This window comes from Saimiri boliviensis, chromosome 8, assembly GCF_048565385.1.
Source record: "Saimiri boliviensis isolate mSaiBol1 chromosome 8, mSaiBol1.pri, whole genome shotgun sequence".
Lineage (NCBI taxonomy): Eukaryota > Metazoa > Chordata > Mammalia > Primates > Cebidae > Saimiri > Saimiri boliviensis.
Genome location: NC_133456.1, coordinates 15,748,782 through 15,770,960, shown reverse-complemented (window position 1 = coordinate 15,770,960; position 22,179 = coordinate 15,748,782). Strand labels below are relative to the sequence as shown.

The following is a 22,179-nucleotide window of genomic DNA, read 5'->3' as shown; positions in this document are numbered from 1 at the left end:
TATTATGAGGGCTTTTTCATGTCACCAACAGTTCTTTGAAAATATAACAGTGGCTTCACACCCTTCCACTGTCTGGATCTACAGTAACTGGTTTTAGACTTGGGTTGTTTAGAGTCTTTCGATATAACCAATGGTGCTGTAATGTTCAGCTTTATATACACCACAGAAGACTCGTATTCACCATGGTGTAATGTTCAGCTTTGTGTACACCACAGAAGACTTGTATTCACCATGGGGGCTATTCCACAATATTTAATGGATCCGGTTAAGTAGGTTAACAATTTGGTTGGCCGGTCGAGGTGGCTCATGCCTGTAATCCCAGCACTTTGGGAGCCTGAGGCCAGTGGATCACAAGGTCAGGAGTTCAAGACCAGACTGGTCAACATGGTGAAACCCCGTCTCTACTGAAAAATACAAAAATTGGCTGGGCATGGTGGTGGCTGCCTGTAATCCCAGCTACCACTTGGGAGGCTGAGATAGGAGAATTGCTTGAACTGGGACCCGGGAGGCAGAGTTTGCAGTGAGCCAAGATTGTGCCACTTCACTCCAGCCTGGGCTAACAGAGCTAGACTCCATCTCATTAAAAAACAAACAAACAAAAACAAAAACAAAAAAGTTAGGTTTTGCATTGTGCAGCTAAAAATAAGATAGCTGCAGCTGGGTGAAGTGGCTCTCGCCTATAATCCCAGCAGTTTGGGAGGCTGAGGTGGCCGGATCACTCGAGTTCAGGAGTTTGAGAATAGCCTGGCCAACATGGCAAAACCCCATCTTTACTAAAAATACAAAAAATAGCTGGGTGTAGTGGTACATGCCTGTAGTCCCAGCTACTTGGGAGGCTGAGGCAGGGGAATCACTTGAACCTGGGAGGCAGAGGTTGCAGTGAGCTGAGATTGCTTCACTGCACTCCAGCCTGGGTAACAGAGCAAGACTCAATCTCAAAAAAACCCAAAAGATAGTTACAATTTTTATCTTTTAAATTCATTTGTTAATTGCCTTCTCTTTGTTTCAGTTTCCCCTTTGGTAAAATGGGAGTAATAATAATATCTTTTTCCCAAGGTGGTGTTAAAATTTTAAATGTGGTGTGAAAATTGCTTATGACAATGCTGGGCAGAGTAAACTTGTAATGATGTGCCCTTCTGAGCCATTCTTGTGCCAGAACTGTCCTTGGCTCCTGCCAAATTCCCAATTCAAGTTTTTTTTTTTTTTTTTCTTGCACCTGCTAGTCTGAACACATCCATCAACCTTGCTTGAAGAATCTTTGGGGTAAGTTGGAATTAAATGGCAATACTGGAAGTTTATATTGTTACTATTTAGAACTTCTTTAGAAAACTCATCTTAGGCTGGGCACCGTGGCTCATGCCTGTAATCCCAGCACTTTGGGAGGAGGAAGAGAGGATTCCTTGAGCCTAGGAATTCAAGACCAGTCTGGGCAACATAGTGAGCTCTCATCTCCATAAAATATCAAAAAATTAGCCAGGCATGGTGGTGCATGCCTATAGTCCCAGCTATTCGAGAGGCTGATGTCGGAGGATCACTTGAGCCTAGGAGGTCAAGGCTGCAGTGAGCCGTGATTGCACCACTGCACTCTAGCCTGGATGACAGAGCAAGACCCTGTCTCAAAACAACAATGGCAACAACAAAGAAAACCTATATTAGCCAAAGATAAATGTCAGCCCCATTGGAATTGGTTCCACGTTCTGTCTCTGGATAGCTCTGGTGATGAGAAGGGTTCAAGGGCAGCAATTTTCTTTCAAGTGGATTTTGCCCAGCTTTCTACTGAACTTGTGTAACTGAAACTTGATTGAAACCACTCGCTTCATAGAGTTGTGGTAGCAAACCATAAATCATTCTGGGCTCCCTGAGAAGTTTACCAGGTGACTCATAACAAAGCTGTTTGATTAAATAGTTTTAGAGTAGAATTTTAGCCAAGTTTTGGTTCTAGATTCTCAGCATTTAGCAGAAATGTTCAGCAAGTTACTCACATACACACATGTAAAGTTTTTTCATCTAGGTCAACAGAGAGAAAAATGAATATGTAAATATGTATTGAGTCAACATCTGCAAATACAGCTTTAAGTAATAGCCTCTCATTTTATAGCTAAGAAAAGTGAGGGTAAACAAGATTGAGTGACTTGCTCAAATTCTCAGTTAATAAAATAGGGGGGTAAACCCAGCTCTTTCCGATTCCAAAGCAAGTATATCATTTACATGATAGAAAGTCATAGTAACAGCTGATATTTTCCCCACACATCACACTTTATAAGGCTCTCTGGTACATTGTCTCATCAAGCCCTTATGGTCCTTCTCTGTTCAGAAGGCTGCCATGGGGCAGGCCTTCTTCCCACACCTCCCAAATGTGGATATAAGACTCTCCCCTGACATCAAAGTATGGTCCTGGCCCAGCAGCATGGGTATTGCCTGAAAGCTTGTTAGCCATGCAGACTCTCAAGCCCACCCCAGACCTTCTGACTCAGAATCTGTATTTTAATAAGATCCCCACTTTGAAGAGCACTCTCACCAAGTCAGCCATCAAATGCACGCATGATGGCCACAGCAGAGGTACACAGGGTTGCTGAGAAGGCAGAACATCCCTCAGTCTAGCAGGTCTTATGTGGCACTGACTGAAGAGCTAAAGACAGTGTGTGTGCATAGGCAGGAAGGGATGACCAGAGCATGAGCTCACGAAGATCACCACTGGCATTGCTTGGGGATGGAGGACCATGGTTAAAGGCCATTAGGAAGGTCAGTCCTGCTGCGTGAGGGGTGCACAGGCATCCAAGCTTACTGATGCTGTATGTTTGTTATGGGAAACCCTTGGGATGCTAGACTAGGCAGAAATGTAATCTTTTTTTTTTTTTTTTTTGAGATAGAGTCTCGCTTTGCTGCCAGGCTGGAGTGCAGTGTTGCTATCTCAGCTCACTGCAACCTCCACCTCCTGGGTTCAAGCAATTCTCCTGCCTCAGCCTCCCGAGTAGCTGGGACTAAAGGTACATGCCACCACACTGGCTAATTTTTGTATTTTTAGTAGAAATGGGATTTCACCATGTTTGCCAGGCTGGTCTCAATCTCTTGACCTCGTGATCTGCCTGCCTTTGCCTCCCAAAGTGCTGGGATTACAGGCGTGAGCCACCACGCCCGGCTGCAATCCATTTTTACTGTTCATTTCATGAAGACCTTCTAGAAGCAGGAAAAAGAAGATGCCATGCCTTCCAGTCATGCTTGTTTAAAGCCATGCTTACTTGCTCTTTTATATTTCCTTTAGAAAACGTGGTCAACATTTTAATAAATTAGCGGTTGGATATTACCCTGGGCCCCCGAGTTCTGCCTTCCCTAGCCTGGGATGGGACACAACATAAGAAGGAGCGTAAGTGTGCTTGGGCGTGGCATTGGTAGGGAGTGATTCGTCTGTCTTTTTTGAGCCCTAAGACCCCCATCTTATTGAAATGAAAAGAAATTCAGGTATGTCTGGTCCAGAGAGAAAAGGTCACCCCCAAATCAGGGACATCCAAGATGACACCCAGGATGAAAGATGATGTCATTATCTATCCTCTGGTTTAAAACTGTTTCCCTCAGGATTGTAATTTGGCTCCTCCAGTGGGTCTGTCCATGGAGGGAGAGAGAGTGGATATATTCACAAAAGTACTTGAGTTCCTGTGACATCTGCTTTTGCATTTTCCTCCAACTCTCCATGTCTTTTTGTCATACAACACTTCCTCATTAAACGAGGGGTATAAACTAGAAAGTTGTAATGAAGATGTTTCTTGAAATGATTTCTGCAGACCAGCGACCTTCCAGGCACCCCATTGTCTCTCCAGTGCTTGCTTTCAAGCCCAGCCTGGCAGGAGGGGCAGAGTAGCATGTTACAAGGGTGCTCATGAGGGCACGCAGAAAGCTATGTGGTTTGGGGTCAGGAAACCAGGTGCCTGGCTGTCAGGCTACACCCACAGACCCAGGCATCACCACCAAGTCAGGTGTCTCTTGGTTTTAGCCGCTCTAGAATTATGAGTTGACAATCAGATGGCACAGAAGCCTGGAAACTAAGTTATCAGCTAATCAGAAAGGCCTGCTTGCATGTGGTTCAGACATCCTGAGGTGGTAGCACAGTGTGGCATAGGGTGGAAATTGCTGTCCCCAGGGTGAGTTATGGTGTCTCTGTGTGTGTGCACACATGTGCGTGTGTGTTTGTGGTTGAATACAGAGAAACTATCTTTGTTTTTAACGATCAGATGAACAATGAGTGTTTTTGACAAATGGAATTTTATAACAACTTTGTAAAGAGAAGTAATTGTATATTTGTACCAATACAAAGCCTACTTAACATTTAAGACAAGTGACAGATTTTCCGATGTTATTCAGCAGATAGAAATACTTATAGGAATCCTAAAATATTTAATGTTAATTACACAACTAAGCAATTTATTCTTGAAAACACTCTCATAGTAAAGCATTCATTGATTACAGACAAACTAAATGTCTTCTTCACCACCTTCCACCACCCCGACTTCTTCGAGGAGCTAAGCACTGTGGCTATGTGGATATTAATCCTTCCAAAGCCTTTCTCTGCACTTATAAACATGTATATGTTCCTAGACAAATGGATAGTGTTTGGGTGTTTTGTTTCTATCAGAAATGCCATTACATTGAACATACCATCTATTATACAAGTTGCTTTGTCTGTTCAGAAGCATACCCTGGGGATCTTTCCATGTTAATACATGTAGATCCAGATTAATTCTTTTAAACGGCTACGTAGTATTCCATAGAATGAAAGTACCATCCTTCATGTAATCACCATCTCCTTGATGAACATGTAGGTGATATTTTATCTTCACCCACATAAGTAAGGCAGCCACGATATTTGTTACAATGCCTTCTTGTAGAAATGCATCCAATTTCTCGAAGGGACGCCAGAATGGAGTTGCTCTGATACAAGGAATGCAAACTTTATATCTTAGCAGATATCACTATCATCAATTTCCAGTGTGGCTGAACCCATTTCTGTGCCCTCAGGAATGGGTGAGAGACCATGATTCCCAACCCCAGTGCTTGATACTAAACTAATAATGGCTTGCCTATTTGAAGGGTGAAAACGTTGTGTTTATTTAACATGCATTTCCCTACTACTAGCTAGCTAGGGCGCCTTTTCATATGTTTTTTTCCCCTCATCTGGGAAAAAAAATTTTGTGCCTTTGAAAAATGTGACCTATCTTTTTGTTTTTGTTCTGAAGGAACAGAACTTCTTTCCTAAGAGAATTGCAAAAAGCAAGTGGCGACATACTAGACATTTTTATTTATTTCAGAAAGTCATAAAAGCAATGGCTTGCATAGAAATAGAGAAAAAAGGCTGTGGTGTGTGTATGTGCATGTTTTTTTTCTGTAGAGTGACGCTAACACCCACACACCTTTAGCAAATGGAGTGAAGCCCCCAAAGATTGCAAGGGCAAAGATGAAAGACAAAGAAAAGAAAGGCAGTTCTACCAGATGCTTTACAATAAGAAAAGCTACTTGCAACCAACATCTGAAATCTGGCTTCCATGTTCTGCAGAGGCATTGTTTGCTTCCCAGGGCCAACTGTTTCCTGTAGAAATCCTTTCTATAGCAGGAGCTTGGGATCTGGCTGGTGCTTGTCAGTTGCTCATCTAAGGAAGTGATGTCAGCCTGTGGTCCTCACCTGGGGTTATCTGAGGGGCTCATCACTTACTAGTACTGACTGAGACAGGGGAGCAGCCAGGTGGCAGCAAGGAATGGCAGGCCTAGGCTCATCAAATCACCCTCAACCGCAGCAGAATTTATCACCACAGTGCATCTCTTGGGGGAAAGCTGAAGTCTGGGGGCATGAGAGAATGAGGTGTAAGAATGAGAGATGCAGAGGGGCCAGAAAGGAAGGAGCTCCATCCTCTCTGGAGTTTGTTCTGACGCGTGTGGAGGAGGCTATGGAGCAAATACAAGTATAAACCCTAAAGCTGGGCTGTGGTGTCGATCAGAGAGCTCAGGGTGTGTGGCATACCCATTTAAGCTTCTGTTTAAATCGTGTTTTGAAAGATTGGCAAGGGAGAGATCAAGACAATTTTAGAAAACATCTGTGGGGTATGTTGTGTTTCTACTCTTCATGAATGTGGCTAGTAAACTGAAACTCTCACTGACGAGATGCTAATTTATGAGCCCAGTGAGATTTGCAACAAACTAGCCCAGGAATAGAACAGAGGATGGGTTCTAGAACAGAACATGAGAACTTCCTGGCGGGCTTGTTGAAGTGGAGATTACTGGGCCCCAATCTGAAGGGTTTCTCCTTCGTAGGTCGTAGGCACCCAACTGCTCTAACGAATTTCCAGGTAATACTGATGCTGCTGGTCTGGGGCACACACTTTGACAACACTGGGCTAGAGATGACTAGCTAGAGCAGGCATCCCCAAACTTTTTACACAGGGGGCCAGTTCAGTGTCCCTCAGACCGTTGGAGGCCTGCCATATACTGTGCTCCTCTCACTGACCACCAATGAAAGAGGTGCCCCTTCCTGAAGTGCGGTGGGGGGCCGGATAAATGGCCTCAGGGGGCCGCATGCGGCCCACGGGCCGTAGTTTGGGGACGCCTGACTAGAGAAACTTTTAACTGAGGAGACAACAGATGCTGTGACGTTTTGTAGATAGTTCATGGCTGTGGTCTCTTCTCAGGCTGATGGGGGAGGAGATTCCAAGGAATCAGAGGAATTGAGACATGCTTTTATGGCAAAGTTTGCAGATGGCAGCAGATCAGGAACAATGTTTGCCTGAAGTGCTTCTAAAGGCAAGTGAGGCTGAAGTAGGGCTGTGATGTCCTAGAAACAGTATTCTAATCCAAATGGAGGGTCAGGGCCAAGATAAGCTTAAGCTGTGATGGAGAATAAGTATTAGTGAGAAAAAGAGCAAATTCTACCCAGGTACTTATTTTTTAAAATTATTAAGGAACTTGTAAAATCAAACTAAAAAATACCATGAACATGGCTAAACAAAGATAAAATAATATTTTGAAGACTTAAGACAAACTCGTTCCTCATTCTACTTTCCCCACTGCTAGTCCTATTCCCCAAACCAACTTTTCAAGCTCCTCAAACTTTGTTATTGGCAGATTTGATTCAGTGGGCCTAGGACAGGGCCTGAAATTCTGCATTTCTAATGAGCTTCTAGGTGATGCTAGTGTCGGTCTATGGGCCATGCATTGTACTGGAAAGTTTTAAATCATTCTTTTAGCTGTGTGTTTTGGTAATCAGTGTTAGATATTCATCATTTATTTCCTGCAATAACTTACGAAGATTTTGTTTCTACATCAGCCTTACTTGCCTTCCTGTCTTTCCAATACAGTTTTTAAGTATTTTATCAATATTAATAAACTGTTATAGTATAGTGACTGTAAAATTGTTCACTGCATAGTAAAGCAGTGAACTATTATAATTCATTTCTCATACAGCCGTTTGTTTTTCCTGGAGTTTCTAATCATCTTTCTTTTCTTTTTACAATGTCTTGCTCATAACAATCCTGTTTCCTCTCACTCCTCAATAAAGCTCACCATAACAGATCATCTATGAAGTCCTCTTTTCTCTGGAAGACCTCCATCCTTCCCCAAATTCAAACCAAAACAAAACAAAACCTCTTCCTGCCTCTGAGAATTCCACAAGCTGTTCACTCCTCCTAGGATACCATCTCCTCCCTCCTGTAATCTTCCCCCACTGGGTTATGTGCCACCTGTTGAAATGTTAACATTGCTCTAATTGTAACATAACCTTTGTAGTCAGTTTGCTTCCCTACCTCCATCAGTAGTGATACCTCCCTTTTCTTCCCTTTATCTCATTTATTCCTCTATTGCATGTATACATGCATACACACACACACACACACACACACACATGCACACACGGTGGCCTCATCTACTCACTAATTCTAGAAGTACTGACAAAGAGTTTACCACGTCAAAGCTGTTTCTGCTTGTCTCTCCATCCCCACCTCCTTTTTTGCTATTAATCTCTTCCATCCTCATCCTTCATTAATATTCCCTTTGCCTTGCTTCCTTTGTGTCTTCCTCTTTCCTACATCTCTATTTTAGGAGGCATATTTCTCTAAGGGTCCAAAACCATTTCATGAAAATGACAGCCACTGAAAAAATCTGCGTGCTTTCAATGGCCATTTGGGGTTGTGGGGAGGTGAAGTGATGAGCATTTTGATTTTATACTATGTTGCTCTCCTCTGTTCCTGCTGCTAAGTACTTTATTTAATATATGACCATGCAACAGGTCTGTGTGCAGGATACTGACATTTTGCGATGGAGAGTGTATCTTTTGGAATAACTTCTCTTTCCTATGGCTTTGAATGGCTCTTCCTTCACATGCTTCAGCTCTGAGAATAAGTGTCACCTTCTCGGAGAGGCCTTCCCCCATCTGAAGTAGCTCCATTCCCTCCCCTTCCCACCACTCAGCCATCCTCTATCACATCATCCTGATAGGTACATTAATTTCATTGATGTCTGCAATTAATAGTATCCCTGTATCCATATCCTTTGAAATGGACTTTGCAGTTCTTCCCATAGAGATATAGTAACTGTCTTCCCACACCTTGAATCTGGGCTGACTTTGTGACTTGCCTTGACCAATAGTATGCAACAAAGTAATGGTGTGTCAGTTCTGAGCCTAGACCTTGAGAGTCATTGTGTTCTCTCACTAGAACCTGATCATCATCAACGTGCGTCCAAACCCAGACTAGCCAGCTGGGGGATGGGAAACACGTGGAGCAGTGCTAACACCATCCTGTACAGCTAACCCTGAGTTAACTTTCTAGCTCACCACAAACACCTGGGCTAGCAGGTCCAGCTGAGGTCAGCTAAGGTTAGTTGAAGAACTTCCCAGCACTTTAACTACAAATTAAAGTACAACTTATAGAATCATGAGCTAAATAAATAATTGTTGTTTAAGCCATTACATTTTGGAGCAGTTTGTTATGCAGCAATAGCTTACTGATACATCCTATTTATTTCCTTTAGAGCCCTTATCACTGTTTAACATTAGCTTCTTTATTTGTTTACTTTTTCTCTCCCTCTCCCTTTGAATGTGAGCTCTATGAGGGTATGCACCTTGTCTGTTTGGTTCATTACTGTAGTCTTAGTACTTAGAATAGTGTCTGACTCTAGTAGGTGCCAAATCAGTATGGGGTAAATGAATAAATGAATTAACATACCATTTGCAAATGCTTAGTATGTTGCTGTATTTCTGGGGCGAGTATGTAACAACTGAGGTAATGGAAGAAAAGCAGAATTTTGAAGTAGTTCTGGATTCAAATCCTGGCTCTAGCATTTATTAGCTATGTGACCTTGGACAAATCCCTTGATCTCTCTGAGCCTCAGTTTCACTGTCTATAAAACATAAATACAAAAATAATATCTGTCCAGGTGCAGTGGCACACACCTATAATCCTCGCACCTTGGGAGGCCAAGACGGGAGGATTGTTTCAGCTCAGGAATTCAAGACCAGGCTGGGCAACATTGGGGGACTGTCTCTGTAAAACATAGAACGACAACAACAAGGAAACAAAAGCAAAAACAAAAACAATATTCATCTCCATGGTGGTTGTGAAGATTAAATGTAAAATTATTTTGCAAATTGTGAAATATCGTACCAATTTTATTTGTTGCTTTTAGTTTGACCCAGAGTAGAAGGCTTTTTATTCTTTTACTTTTTGGTTCTCTGGGTGAAGAAATGCCCTAAGGTAAATTTTTAAATTTGTGGAACAAAGTGTCTCCTTAGAAGATGTGACTTACAGAAAGGAAGGAGGGGGGAATTATGGCCTTTGAAATTAGTTGCATCCCAGCTACTACTACTGTGTGATTTTAGGATGTTCAGTTAGCGGCTCAAAGACTGGGCTTCCTTTTCTAAGAAGGATGCAAACTCTCTTGTAGGCTTATTATGGGATTTGAATAAGATGAAGTTCGTAAAGCTCTGGTACAAATGGTGCTCAGACCATTCATTTACATTCTCTTTCTTGGATGAGGGTGGGAATCACAGTCAAGTGAAGCCTCAGGCTCTTGATGCTCCGGGACATAGGGCAACTCAAAGGCTTTGGGACATTTAAGAAGGAGGGTTGTGAGAATGAGGAACCCAGGGTGATTTGGTGAGACACACCTTTCATTTGGTTGGATTTGAATGATGTTCCTGCATTGGTCATTTATTGGATTTCTCTGTAGTGTTTAGAAATGAAATCTTTTAATGAAAAAAAGGCGAGCGTTGTTGCTTTGGCACCATGTGAGTGCCAAACTCACAGATGACAGCAACCCTAGGGAATAGTTATTAGTGTCCCTGTTTTACAAAAGAGAAACCTGAGGCTCTGAGACAGAGGCCACCCTGCAAGCAAGTGCAGAGCTGGATAGACCCCAAATGTAATCATGATACCCTGACAACACACTTCAGTAGGAAGTACCCCTACTAAGCATTACTATGTACCAGACACTGGCTTGACTCTTGCATTATTAGTTCTTTTTCCTCTCACAGCAATCCCTTGAAGGGGGTCGTATGATCCTATTTTATAGAAAGGGAAAGTGTCTTGCCCAGGGTCACCTAGTAAAGCACAGTGTTGACACCAAAAGCCTGTGATCCTGGCTTGGTTCATCGGTGCCTGTTCCTGGGTGGGGGAGGGGGGCTGGGGAAAAGTTCAAGAAATTGGGTAGGTGGTAGAAACCTTAAAATGAAAAGAGAAATGAGCTAAATCTTTGAGGCAGAAGGGAAGGTTGGATTCTCCTGGTGTAGTCACAGGACTGGGGAATGGAAGGTTAACTATTCCCCAGCCTTCCTCCGGGCTCTCTTCAAAATCCCCTGGTCACAAGACAGCAGAGATGGAAGCCGAGACAACAGCTGTCTCTCTCTTAGGTCATCTCAAATATACGGTAAGAAAAGGCTTCCTCAATGCATATCAGAGGAAGAAAAAAGTAGAAGGGGATCCCAATTCCTGCAGCCCAAGATATAGCGAATAAAATACTTGAAACTATTAAAAAACAAACTCCGAGTTTAAAAGATACTTGGCCGGGCGCGGTGGCTCAAGCCTGTAATCCCAGCACTTTGGGAGGCCGAGGCGGGTGGATCACGAGGTCAAGAGATCGAGACCATCCTGGTCAACATGGTGAAACCCCGTCTCTACTAAAAATACAAAAAATTAGCTGGGCATGGTGGCGCACGCCTGTAGTCCCAGCTACTAGGGAGGCTGAGGCAGGAGAATTGCTTGAACCCAGGGGGCGGAGGTTGCGGTGAGCCGAGATCGTGCCATTGGACTCCAGCCTGGGTAACAAGAGCGAAACCCCGTCTCAAAAAAAAAAAAAAAAAAAAAAAAGATACTAAGCAGATCTCTTTCCAGTAGGGTTTCTCAGAACCTGTGAGTGCTGCTTCACCTTTTTCACAAAGCACCTCCTTTTTTTTTTTTTTTTTTTTAAGATGGAGTTCTGCTCTTGTTGCCCAGGCTAGAGTGCAATGCCGTGATCTTGGCTCACTGCAACCTCTGCCTCCTGGGTTCAAGCAATTCTGCCTCAGCCTCCCAAGTTGCTGGGTCTACAGGTGTGCACCACCATGGCTGGCTAATTCTTATATTTTTAGTAGAGATGGGATTTCACCATGTTGGTCAGGCTGGTCTTGAGCTCCTGACCTCAGGTGATCCACCCACTTCGGCCTCCCCAAAGTGCTGGGATTACAGGTGTAAGCCACCACACCTGGCCATAAGCACCTCCTTTTGCCGGACACCTGCCCACAGAACTCTGAGAGGGCTGCTAGGCATTGTTTTGGTGTTTCTTTTTGGTAAATTTTTTTCCAAACGTGGTTAATACTGAAAATTGGGCAGTTATTTCTAAGATGAAACTCCATGAGTAATCTGAATCCTGTGATGGGGTCTTTTTTAAAAGCATGCTTTCTTTTATTTCTTAGGTTTTTTTGTTTGCTTGTTTGTTTTGAGACTGAGTCTAGCTCTGTTATCCAGGCTGGAGTGCAGTGGCTTGATCTCGGCTCACTGCAGCCTCTGCCTCCCAGTTCGAGTGATTCTCCTGCCTCCCAAGCAACTGGAATTACAGGCGCCTACCACCATGCCTGGCTAATGTTTGTATTTTGTAGAAATGGAGTTTCACCATGTTGCCCAGGCTGGTCTCTCTTGACCTCAAATGATCCACCCGCCTTGGCCTCCTAAAGTGCTGGGATTACAGGCATGAGCCACAGCATCGAACCTATTTATTAGTTTTTAACTGACAAATAATAATTGTATATATTTATGGGGTACAATGTGATGTTTTGATATATATCTACATTGTGCAAAGATTAAATTAAGCTAGTTAATATATCCCTCACCTCACCTATTTTTTTTTTTTTTTTGTGGTGAGAATGTTTAAAAATCTATTCTTTCAGCAATTTTGGGATACACAAAACATTATTATTAACTATGGCCAGCACCAGCCCGAGGCCTGAGGCTTTCCTCTGGGTCTCCATTGCAGGGCCTGACCTTTTGATGTGATTGTTTTGATGTAGCCATTTAGAAACTGAGGTTATTTTCATGTAGCTATCTTGATGCTGTGGAAATTTTCTGACTTTTCAAAGACATTAGCCACTAAACTTTCAGTTTTTGAAAAAATGATCAAGTGTTAATATACTACAGAGCCAGGGACAGGGCAGGGGTCAGTGCTATGGGCAAAGTGGGGCAGGATGGGGCCCATTTCTAATGTGCATTTCTTATTTTAAAAATTAAACATGTACAGATCTGATTTTTAGGTTCAAAAAAAAAAAAAAAAACCCTAATGTGAAAAAAATACAGCCCCTCTATGGAAGACACTGTTAAGAGAAGGAGAAGATAAGCCCCAGATCGGGAGAAATATTTGCAAAAGACACATCTGATAAAGGAATGTTATCCATAATATACAAAGAAGTCTTAAACCTCAACAATAAGAAAATGAGCAACCCAATTAAAAAATGGGCAAAAGACCTAAAGAGATTATTTCAATGAAGAAGAAATACGGATGGGAAATAAGCATATGAAAATATGTTCAACATCATAGGTCTAGGGAACTTCAAATGAAAGCCACACACCTGTTAGAATAGCCCAAACCCTGAACACATAACACCAAATGCTGGTAGTGATATGGAGCATCAGGAACCCTTATTGCTGGCGGGAATGCAAAACGGTACAGCCACTTTGGAAGACAGTTTGGCAGCTTCTCACAAAACAAAACATATTCCTGTCATATGATCGAGCAATCATGCTTCTCAGTATGCACCCAAATGAGCTGAAATGTATGGCCACATACAGATCCACACACAGATGATCACAGCAGCTTTATTCATAAATGCCCAGCCTGGAAGCAACCAAGATGTTCTTCAGCAGGTGAATGGATAAATAAACTGTGACACATCCAGATGATAGTATGATCTGGATGCTTAATTAACACTTAATTAAGGTGCTTAATTAACACTCAGAAGAAATGAGCTAGCAAGCCATGAAAAGACATGGAGGAACCTTAAATGCCTACCAGTAAGTGAAAGAAGCCAATCCGAAAAGGCTATGCACTGTATGGTTCCCATTAACATGGCATTCTGGAAAAGAAAAACTGGAGACGGCGAAAAGGTCAGTGGTGGCCAGGAGTTAGGTGGAAGAGAGCAATGAATGGGTGGAGTACAGAGAATCTTTAGGGCAATGAAACTATCCTGTATGATATTATAATGGTGGATACATGTCATATATTTGTCCTGACCCACAGAATGTTTAACACCAAGAGTGAAACCTAATGTAAACCACTTTGGGTGATAGTGATGTATGAGTGTAGATGAGCTGATGATAACAAATGTGCCACTCTGACACAGGATGTCGATGGTGGGAGGGCTGCCTGTGTGCTGGGGGAGGGGTACATAGGAGCTCTCTGTACCTTCTGCACAATTTTGCTGTGAACCTAAAACTGCTCTAAAAAATCAAGCTTATTAAAAAAAACCCCATCATTATTAGCTAGAATTAATGATAAAAATATGTATTTAAAAAACTCATCAACACTTCTCACTGAATAAAGATGATCATCACTGCAAACATTCCCTGGGTGACGTTCAGTGTGTGTCCTCATTCCTTCAGGGGCGGCAGGAGGGAGGGGTGTAAGCACCCTGAATCCACCCTGATGCCTCCCTACAGGCAAAGGTCCAGAGAAGGGACAGTGACAGGCAGAGCTGAGGGTGGCTCCTGCGGGGGCCTTGCCTGTGGGCAGCCCAGCCAAGGCAAAGCTGTGATCTAAACGTTTGGTTCTGGTGCCTGCAGAATCAAAGGTTTTGCTGTTTTCTGTTGTTTCCCATGCAGCAGTCAGTGATCTGTTAAGAATGGAAATCAGATTGTGTCATCACCTATATAAGTCCCTTCAGTGGCTTTCCACACACCTGGCATCAGGTGAACACTACTGACCCAGCCTCAAAGCCTGACATGCTGGCGATCCTCCAACTTCTCTGGCCGCTCCCCACTGTCCCCTGTCCTCCTTCATGTTGGCCTTTCTCATCCTTGGACAAGTCAAACTCTTTCTGCCAACTGTTCCCTCTGCTGGGAATGGCTGCTCCAATCTTCACATTGATGGGAACTTCTTGCAATTCAGGCTTTTAAGGGTTACCTCTGTATTGGGCCTTTCCCGGACCATCCAGTGTGAGGGACCCCCTCCCACACCACTCCCTCCGTCACTCTGTCTGTTCTGATTCTCTGCATGACACTTGCTGCTATTTAATGTGCTCTGTTTTGCTGAGTGCCACATCTGACCTCTAAGAACAGTGATGGCAAATAGTAGGAGCTTGACAAATACATGTTGAATGAAGGATTCCATTGAGATCTTTCAATGAGATAAAATGTGTGAGGGCAGAAGGGATGATTTCTTTTAATCATTAATAGATGAGACAAATACAAATAAAAAATCCTCTGACTAGTCTCATGACTCACGTGTTGTGAGCACAAAAACTCAGGAGTTGAGGATGACACGTATTTCCCTTATAAACAACTTGTATTCTGTAACAGCTTGGCAGCCACACCACTGAACTCTTGACCTCCCCTCTGAGCTGCAGCTGAGACTATCTAACGACCTGCTAGACACCTTTGCTTCAACACCTCAGTCATATCCCATCCAGTGCTACGTGCATCACTACCTGCTAAAACCAACATTTCCTCTCACGCGCTTGCTCTGTTAAAGATCCCCGAGCCTCTCAGAGCCTCCAGTTGGTCTTGCCCTCCCGAGCCTGCAGCATTTATCATTTGGCGGCTCCTGGGGGGCGCTTGGCCATGTCCTTCCTGTTCCTCCCATTCCGGCTGCTGCTGCAGAGTGCCGGCCCTCTCCTCCTCTCTTTTACTCTCTGAGAATTGCCTCTTAGCTGGCACCTCGACCTTCAAGAGCTATTCATGGTAACTGGATTTAGCAAAAATGACTCCCATTTCCTCATTCTTGTCCTTTAAGGGTTTTGATTGCTAACTATGACACACGAAGAATGTAAAGTATCTACAGGTATTCTAGAAAACCTGTATAGCTGAAGCCTGCCTTGGCTTGTGTGCTTCTGGGGAAGGAGGAGCTCGCCCTCAGCCCCCTTCATCCCCATGCAGAGGGGAGTGGGTCTGCCATAGGCCAGCTGCCCCAGCTTGCATCATTATCGCAGCCATCTAAGGCTAGAGCCGAGGTAGAAGCATTAGCTGCTGAATAGTAGGTTGGTCTGGACCTGTACAGTCCACTAGGGTGGCCACTGGCCATGTAGGCTGTTTACTTTCCATGTAAGCTAATTGCGATTAAATACGATTTTAAAAAGACCCGTGTCTTAGTCACAGTAATCCCAGTGTCATGTTCAGTAGCTATATGTAGCCCTACAGTGGACAGACAGCTATAGAACTTTTCCGCCATTGCAGAAAGCGCTATTAGATGGCTCTATTCTGGATCCCCAGCACTTATATCAGGTTAATTTTTTGCATTAATTTAGTCAGAAGATGTTTAATATTCTCCTAGAATGTGCTGTTGGGCTACAAGCATGGCCAGGATCCACGCAGTCCCTTTCCCCATGGATTAGTGGGGGGACGAAAGGGTCCTTGCAGATTTTACTCTGCGGAAATTTGGACCTAGAACTCTTTTTACCTGCACTGGTCATATTGTCACCACCAACTACCAACTGCCTCCAGACACTTTGGCTTTCCAAATAATGATAAGGCATTAAGCAATGAAAAGTAAAAAGATAGCACTGTCCTCTTTCAAAGACCCCAATATGCTTTTGAAATACGACTTTCCCAGTATGTCCAAGAGGCTAAGGAAGGAGAAGAGGATTACAAATCTATAGTAGTTTTCAATATGGGGAACCTGAAAAGTAGAGGGCTGAAGTAAAATTCATTTCTTCTGTGCCAGAGCCGGTGCTAGACACTTGGTATATTGGAATGAACAAGAGGTAAGTGACTTGTTCGTATATTGGAATGGACGGACTCAGCACTCCTGTGGGCCCCTGCAACAAAGTTAGAAAAAACAAAGTTTTTTCTCTGTTATAGGTATCAGGGATGTGGATTGCAGTTTCTAGTCCACAGTTATTCCTGAATGCTCGTCAGTTGCCAGGTACAGCACCTGGTCTAGGACCCAAAGGGGATGCTTTTATTATTATTATTATACAATATTTTATTTTTAAAATGTCTTTTCATAGGAAGCATTTTCACATTAGAGATTTCTGTAGTGGGAAAATAATAATTCATTACTTATAGATTTACGTTTGTGGACAGATGGCTTTAGAACAAGTAAAATACGTTTGAAAGTGAAGTCTCAGTTTAGAATTATTTGTAACATTTTGATACTTCTACAAGGGGGACTCTTCCCTTAAATGGAACTTCGCTGTACTCAGAAGCACTCCAAGCTTTTCTTCCTAGGATTTAGAAAGTCATAATGTGAGATATCAGCATTTCCTGATTTTAAAGTTCCCCTGGTATATGTAACCATCAGTAGCTGCTGCCTGCCTAATAGAGAGGGAAGTCTTTGAAAATTAAACACTGTCTCATTTTCTGCAAAGTTTGTATTCATGAATTCACAGTATTATTTCTCTTTGCCTATTATTCCCAAGGCAAGTACAGAAGAAGTTTGATTATGTATTAATAGGAATAAAGCTGGATTCTCTTTAAGAGATTGAGAAATTCAAAGGCAAAAGCTCATGTATCGTGTTGAGTTACATGTGAATCTTGTAAGAAGCTGGGAGGCAACCGCATTAACTCACCAGAATACCTCAGTCTCACAACTTCTTGGATATAGTTCCTCTCAAACCTTTTCCTCAAAGATTAAATTCTGCAAATAACCTCATGATTAAGAGAAGAAGGCTGTCCACCAGCGGATTTATCTGTCATTTCCTCTGTATTGTGAGTTGAACGGCATGAAAAAGCGAAAGCAAGGAGGCAAGCATTGATTCTTCAAAGTGTAAGTCGAAAAGGTCGGCGCTTCGCAGGTGCCCACATCATGATAATTGACAGAGCGAAGCCCAGCACAGGCTAAAGCTGAAAGTGCCAAAAGGCTGCCTTGGCAGCTTTCTGCAATGCATCCCCATGAACACAGTCAGGAACAACTTGTCCAAAGGCTCAGTGACCATGAAGAGTGAGGGTTGCAGCCACGGAGTAGGCTATCACAGAGCAAGGATTCAGATAAGCAGCTGGAAGCAGGCCCAGGAGCAAAACTCCTGACAACGCTCTCACTAGTCCAGGGGAAAGACACAGCCTTGGAGCCAGAACGGTGACTCAGTGACAAGTGAATGCGCTGCACTCCACGCCATTCTGGGGTAGGTCGGACATGAAGAAATGCTGAGATCTGAGCAGGTCTGACCACGGGGCTTTGCAGGAACAGAGCTCAGCCTCCGTGGGCACTACGAGGGCTCTTAGCCTCTGGAGAACTGCTATCTTGTCCCTCAGGGTATGCTTATACTGCCCTGTCTTCCAGAACTCACCTTTGGCAAGGCGAGAATGCAAGAGAAAAATCGCCCTTATAAAAGTGGACCAGCAAATTTTTATAGTCACCCAGCTCTGAATTCTAGTTTCAAAGAAAGAAACACAGCAGTGAAAACAAGAGGATAGGGCTTTCCCTCCAAGGAATGAACTTAAACTAGATTGCAGCAAAGGAATCACATTCGCACAGGCTCTTTTGAGAAAGCGGAAGTTCTCTCTACGACTTCCTTGCATCTTACCGCCTCCCCAGCCTCATGATCCTCTCTGCATCCAAGCAGAGGGTATGTGGGTGCTCTAGAGCAGCTCTGCCAGGCCTTGATGCTACTCAAGCTTCCCCACCTCACCTGGACCACGGGAGCCCATGTGGAGAAGGGAATCTTTCCACCCCGGTATATTTACGGCTTCTCTCCCCTGACCACCTGCCTCACTCTCCTTCCTCCCCCAAGCCTCACTCCAGCGGTCTGGGGGCAAGCAGTGTCTGCCTTGCGTGCTCTTACCTGATGAGGAAAGAGCCCGAGGCAAGAGAAGGGAGAAGGAAGTGCCTCTTCCTCATCCGAGGCACTTGGAAAAGTGCTTGTCTCATCTCCCTGCAGGCTTTCCAAGGATGCAACCAAACACGGGAGAGAAACAGATTCAGCCAAGAAAGTCAAGGGAACATCTTCTTCACTCTAGCACCAGTTCCTTTTGTGTCTCTATTTGCCAAGTTAGAGGGAGGGGTGGGAGGCCGGAGGATCTGGCTGGTTCTCAGCTGTGTGTAGTTTCAGACACCATTCATGCGCAGTGAGTGCGGGCCCAGGGAAGGGAGTTTCACGGTTCTCTCGCACTGCCGTTCCTTCAAGGCTGATGAATCAGACGTGTCTTTCATTATTACTGTGTATGCTCTCTACCTTTCATATGGGCTATTTGTTGGCCTTTTCTCATTTAGACAATAAATCCAAGCACACCTTCTTGGGAACTGAGGGTAACGAAGGGGACGTGTGTCTGGGAGGACTACCCATGAGAGGTCAGCATTGAGTCCTTGGGACAGTATATACACTGAGCGGTGGAAATTAACCTCCACCAGAGTGTAGTTGTGATTTTCCCCCAGAACAAATATATAAAAGGGATTTTTGTCATAATGATGGCAGGAAATCGCTAATCATCACATCAGGATTGAAGTCCCCACCGTAGCAGTGGACGGGAAGACTTCATCTGTGAGCTTCATTAAAAATGCAATATTTTGTGTCTTTAGCTTTTTTCAAAGTGTCACCAAAACACCTGTAATTAATGCAATTTACTGTACGCTCGGTGTTCACGTATCTGATGTGTAAAACCTCACTAGATTTGCCCCAGTTTTAAGGTGTGCGTGGCTTTCCAGCACTCCATGTGTTCCTAGCAACATATCACAGACAGACTTTCTAAGGTAGTGGCTATTCAGTAGCACTGTCTGTGACAATGGACAGGTTCTGTATCTGCACTCTCTATTGGGATAGCCACCGGCTACATGTGGCTATTGACCACTGGCAATGTACCTGGCATGACTGAGAAACTAGTCAACACTTTCAAAAAAAATGTCTTTTTTGATACAGGCTCTCACTCTGTCGCCTAGGCTGGAGTGCAGTGGTGCAATCTCCGCTCACTCAACCTCTGCCTCCTGATCCTCCCGCCTCAGCTTCCCCGAGTATCTGGGACTACAGGTGTGTGCCACCGTGCATGGCTAATTGTTTTTGTGTTTTTTGTAGAGATGAGGTTTTGCCATGTTGCCTGGGCTGCTCTCAAATTCCTAGGCTTCAGTGATCTGCCTGCCTCAGCCTCTCAAAGTGCTGAGACTACAGAGGTCAGCCACCGCATCAGCCCTAGTTAACACTTTTATCAATTTGAATTTAAATAGGCACACCTGCCTAGGTAAGACACACCTTTCTCATCAGGTAAGAGCACACAAGGTAGACACTGCTTGCCTCCAGACTGCTGGAGTGAGGCAGGTGGTCAGGAAAGAGAAGCAGTAAATATACTGGGGTGGAAAGATTCCCTTCTCCACATGGGCCCCCGTGGTAGCATCAAAGTCTGGAAGAGCTGCTCTAGAGCACCCGCATGCCCTCTCCTTGGAAGCACAGCCTTCCGGGGTTCTGGTACATCTGCCGAGGCCAGAAAAGGTATGTTGTGATGGATAGTGCTACATATGCCACAGGGTAGTAATCTGATACAGACCCACTTAGATGACACCACCCAAAGAAATCTCATCCATGTGCCCCTCTGGCAAGCCTGACAAGGCTGACTTCTCTCGATGGGACCCTCCAATCTCCCCATTCCCTGCAAGCAGCTGTGCTGTCTAGGAAGAGAATTTGCTGTCAGATCATCAGTCTGTATGTGCGTCTTCAGAGGAGACAGTTTCCCCTTATCCCAGCAGTTTTCAGCTTTTTCTTTCTGGTTGCAAATGATTGACTCTGCTGATTGCTGGAAGCAACTCCCCACCCTCCCGGGTTACCCCACCAGTGACAACACAGGCAGGGGCAGCCTGGCTTCCTTTCTGGTGTTGTTACCGGGGAGCTGTCTGCTCAGAACCCACATAAAGCCTGCCCCTCATCCCAGGCAGAGAGCAACCCAGCTCTTTCCCCAGACACTGAGAATTGCTGTCCCCAGGAGACCTGCACCACCCTCCACGGTGAGTATTGCTCTTCTTGCTGCCCCCGCCCCCGTGTCACCTGCGCCCTCAGTTGTGTGCTGCCACTATGGCTTCTAAAACCCAGGCTTGCACTCATTTGTTCAGATGTCATGGGCACCAGGTACTTCACTAGAAACTTCTAGGAAGGCAAATGCGAATTGGTGATGCCCAACCCAGCTTTCTTGTAGGGCAAGTAAGAAAACTCCCTCCCCACCCACATACATGAAGCTTAGGTTCAAGGCAGTCTGTGATTTGTACTTTAAAGGAGGGAGAAGCAGGTGCTGGGTGACAAGATGGTGGCCAGGGGCTGGGTAAAGGACTCTCCCATGAGGTCCTTGAGTTTGAGACACTGCCCCATGTAAAGGATTCTTTGTAGCAGTGAAAAATTGGAAATAAGGAAACTATGCACCAGGAGGTGGATGGCTACATGAATTGTTACATATTTATTGTCACATATTTACCATCCAGTCCTATGAGAGAGAATACACAGCAGCCAAACAGTCCTATGATATGGCTTTATGTTGAATTGGCATGCAAGGTGATCCATGAAAGATGGGCAGTTACAAAGCAAGATAGAAGATTATATGTGTAGTCTGATTTCCTTTCTGTTAAGTGCACATGTGTGTGCCTGAGTGTGTGTGTGTGTGTGTGTGTGTGCGTATTTGTGAGGTTGTGTTACAGAGAAGTCAGAAAGGAAGTATCTCAGAAACTTAACAATGGCTAAACTAGGAAAGGGTGCTTGAGGAGTTTTTATTTTCTTTATTATTTATGTTGGCATTTTGGGGATTTTTTGTGCATTGTAAAAATACTCCTTTATGACCAAAGAAGAGCAAAAAGTTATTTTAAAGGACTCATCGCTGGATGCAGGTTTATCTTTTCAAACACACCCCCCTCTTTAGTTCTTAATTGGCTGTGACTCCATAGATGGCTGGCAAGCCCATCCAGAGAGCTATCGCTGTGTGCTGAACTGGAAAGGCTGTGCAGCAGCCGGTCTGTGGGATCCCATCTCCTTACTCCCTTTCCTGAATGAGCAAAAGTTAATTTGCTATTTCAGCTCCTAGAATTTCAGAGTCCTTTTCTTCCAATATCTGCTTATCTGTTCTCAAGCCCTCTTGTGTATGCCCCACTCACAGGCTTGCATTGGGAGACCCTGGGCCCCATGCAGCCCCTGCTAGGCAGTTAGTAGCATCTGATCCAGGTTTGGTGAGTGGACTGATCTGATAGACGGCTCCAAGACCCCACCCCGTGTAGGGAACAAAAAGCAGAGCTGTGAAAAAATGTAAGAGATGATTCAAATTCCGTGTAGCAAATTGTACAAAGATCAAAGTGAGGACCTGCCATTCCTGACTCATGTTAGTATCTGATTTGATGTTAGTGCTGTGAGCATCAGAGGCTGTAGTGTGCAGAGACGCCGCATGCACAGGCAGATTTTCATGTTGGCTACTGAAAAATGTTAGAGAATACAAAAATAGTGGTTGAATAATAACAGATTCCAAGCTAACTTTTCTAACAAACACTTTTCACTTTTGAAGAATTAGCAGCTTTCTCCCTTCCTTTATCTCCCAGGTCCCTGCACACACCCCAGGCTTTCCGGCTTTCACG

General features: G+C 44.1%; 1 protein-coding gene across 5 annotated transcripts in view; it reads left to right on the top strand.

Annotated features, from left to right (window-relative positions):
• CCR9 (C-C motif chemokine receptor 9) overlaps window positions 1-22,179 on the top strand; it is a 46,457-nt gene that overhangs the window by 8,782 nt on the left and 15,496 nt on the right. For 3 of the 5 annotated variants that reach the window (XM_074403991.1, XM_010336995.3, XM_010336996.3), the window contains one exon: window positions 1,224-1,263. The gene's annotated coding sequence lies outside the window, so the exon portion shown is untranslated. Of the gene's footprint in view, window positions 1-79; window positions 1,264-19,412; window positions 20,578-22,179 lie in introns of those variants that run through there. The other 2 variants (XM_074403992.1, XM_074403990.1) reach the window with 2 other exon arrangements.